The sequence below is a fragment of the Limulus polyphemus genome, unplaced genomic scaffold (assembly GCF_000517525.1).
Source record: "Limulus polyphemus unplaced genomic scaffold, Limulus_polyphemus-2.1.2 Scaffold5191, whole genome shotgun sequence".
Classification (NCBI taxonomy): Eukaryota; Metazoa; Arthropoda; class Merostomata; order Xiphosura; family Limulidae; genus Limulus; species Limulus polyphemus.
The window spans coordinates 63,542-66,773 of record NW_013670801.1 but is presented as its reverse complement, the minus strand read 5'-3'; the positions used below and the strand labels follow the sequence as shown (position 1 = coordinate 66,773).

The 3,232-nt window shown below is 32.3% G+C and overlaps 1 long non-coding RNA gene across 1 annotated transcript in view; it reads left to right on the top strand.

Moving 5' to 3' along the window:
* Window positions 1-242: 242 nt before the first annotated feature.
* Window positions 243-3,232, top strand: part of LOC111089080 — a 7,366-nt gene continuing 4,376 nt past the window's right edge. The window contains exon 1 of the long non-coding RNA XR_002613425.1: window positions 243-576. This is a non-coding gene — a long non-coding RNA (uncharacterized LOC111089080). The remainder of the gene's footprint in view (window positions 577-3,232) is intronic.

Here is a 3,232-nt window from a genome sequence, read left to right as displayed (position 1 = left end):
GTGGAAATCGAGACCCTTTTTTAAGCAGACGCATTAGTCTTAACACGCTAGAGACTGCGATGGTTCTTATTTAAAAGTCACTACTGTATTGAATCTGATGATATTTACAGTATTGACGTCAAGCGATGACGTCTTGATTAAAAATATCTTATTAAAATTTTACTGGCACGTGCATAGATTTATGAATCGTGTTAGAAATGTATATATCATCCTTGTCTTTGTTCACAGCACTCTTAAGAACACAACTCCTGTTATAACATACAAAACCTAATCTAAACTTCAAAATTATTACAACCAGTAAGTAAACAAACTGATTTCACATAAAAAAGATATCGGGTCGCTATACTTTATAGCCCTTCATCTGAAGACATTGTTATGTGAACAAAGATTGACTACTCTTGTCTGAAACTCTGAACGAATAGTGAGATTTGAATATCACCATTATTAATGCGCACCCATGGTCTCAAAGTGCGGGAAAGGGTCGCGAACCATGAACCCTCGAATTCACAATCCAAGATGGGACAACATTAGGTCACGTCCGTACGCCATCGATACAGAACAGAACAAAAATAAATGGTAATTTGAAGATTAAGATAACTGATTTTTAGTTCATTTACGAAGTTAATGAACAGTTTACATTAGCTAGTGCTTAAAAATAAATCTGTAGAATTAATTTGAACGATGGTTTCAGGTATTAATCATATTTCGATATTACTATTCCTGAATTTTATAATTATCTATTTGTTATTTAACCTCGGAATTCCGATTCTATATATATATATATATTTAATGAGCTGATATGAAATTTCAAAGTATACATCATTCAAAGGCTATTTATATAACAATAAGTATACCGTATGAAATAAATGTTAGTAATAACCCTGTAAATAATTATTATTCTATATCTGTATCAAGCAAACTATAGAGTAAAGATTGTTTATTTTAGTCTTTAGTTTTTTAAGTCTTGTTAAATACAATATTTTTCCACAGTGGGGAGTATATTTATATCACAAGTCTCTGAGATTTATCCAAACTATTCAATTTCAGTTAATAAAACAAATATTTTAATCACATACTGATGTTAGGAAAACGCGTACGTTTAAACAAATCAACTTAAGAAGAAAATTCAAAAACTCTATAACCCGAGTGCTTTCGAACGGTGGACCTCTTCATTCCAGTCCACCTTTCAAAAGCGTTCGGGTTATAGGGTTTTGTTTTCAATTACATAAAACATTTAAAATCAAATCATCGGTGGAACTTTTATCACATTGTTCGTTTGCAGACTTGAAACCAAATCCATACCGACAGACGGACGATATGTCACAACCAATGCTGAACTCAATGGTGGTTAGTCAAACGCTACAGATGTGTAGACTGCGGTAAAGTACCTTTCAAACAACTAGCTACTGGGCTCACATAAATAACACATACATATATAAAAGTCCACACATCTTTCGTTACAGAACTGAATCGGTTTCTAACTTTTACAATATTTATTTCTGTTAAAAACGGAATACAATGTCTGTTACAAGCCAAGTGTTTAGCTTTTTAAAACATTTAATATTATAGTTTAACGTCCTGTTTTATCATATACGACACTTTTAGTCTATAATTACAGTACGTAGTATTTCAATGTGGCATTATGCAAATTTCTATCTTGTTGTTAAAATTATAAATAAATATATGCACGTTTATTTACGATATTATAAGAGCAAACGAGAGAGAGAGAGAGAAAAAAGGAGAACTAGAAAAAAAGAACAACGTTATAATTTTTCAATAGCAATGGCCTTAAAGAGATAAACAAATGCGGTAAGTATTCTATATTATCGAAACACCTTCTTCAGGTTTGTCTCGCTCTGTACGAACACGACACATTATACATTTAGTTGCCGGAAGAAGCGATAACCCTAAAACCAGCTCCCACACCCGTCTTGTTGTTGCTAGGTGAGATTGCAGTCTTGGTATTTCCCGATGGCCAATCACAGAAAAGGAACAACTGTAATTTAACCAATCACGTGCGCGAAGATATGCCATATTTTACCTATGTTAAAACCTTTGTGGGTTCGGCCTTGAGGGATCACGAATCTTTAACTACGACCGTAATAAGAATTAAATTTAACACGTAGCGAAAAACAAGGGAAACAACCTAAATACATGAAAAAACAAGTTATTTAAGTAGGTTGTGAAGGGTACTTTGTTTTTATGTATGCGTCATAACATTTAATAAAATAGTCGATTAAAAACGTGATTCCAACGAAATGACAAAACGTTGCTACATTACACAAAGAACTGGCCTATATCACAATTAACAGTATTTTCAGTCTGGAAAATCAGATAATTTTTCTAAGAAAATTGACTTGCTGAAAAAAAAAACAAAAACACCTCATACATTTGAGGAAAGTAACCACAGAATTAATATTTATCCTAAACTATGCCAGAGTTATATTACTAAGTTGTTCTCTCTCTCCTATTTAGGGCGTTGTTTCTGATGATAAACATCAATTGTGTATAAATGTTTTGAAAGAGGAATGATTGTATATCAGTGCCTTTATCTTGTTTTCCTATAAAAACTACAATTTAGATTACGAACTTTATTTAACTCCGTGTTTGGGGTTCACAAAAATTTTGTGAATGAACGGTGGAACATGAATTTCAAATTTCAATAAGTAACTGAATATCGTCTTTATCCTTAATACATAATTAACTGACAGTTGTTAAATTGAGTTATAGTAAGCTCTGGATTGAAATTCCATAAACCAATTGCATTACAACTTTTATTAGGGTTAGCATGCAATGTGAACAACATAAAAACGTATGTATACTACAGGAAATATGTTGACAAATCAAGAAATTACATTGTATACAAGTAAGTAGTATTCAACCATTCCTTATACAAATTGTGTATCAAAAAAATGCCATAGTTAATCACACTCCTATATTCAAGTTATTATTCACCAAAAGATAATGAGATTACCACAATCCTGCAAAATACAATTCAAATAAAACTGAAAGACCCCAACACTAATGTATCCTCATGGTAGGCTATGTTTGAAAATCCAATAAGCTGGATAAACAAGGTTTCTATAAAATAAGACATTATAAGCAATCAACACAGAGAACACTTGCTTACCACAACGAGTTTGTTTTTAATTAAGCACAAAACCACACAATGGGCTATCTGTGCTCTTCTCACCACGGGTATCGAAGCCCGGATTCTACACGTTGTAAGTCC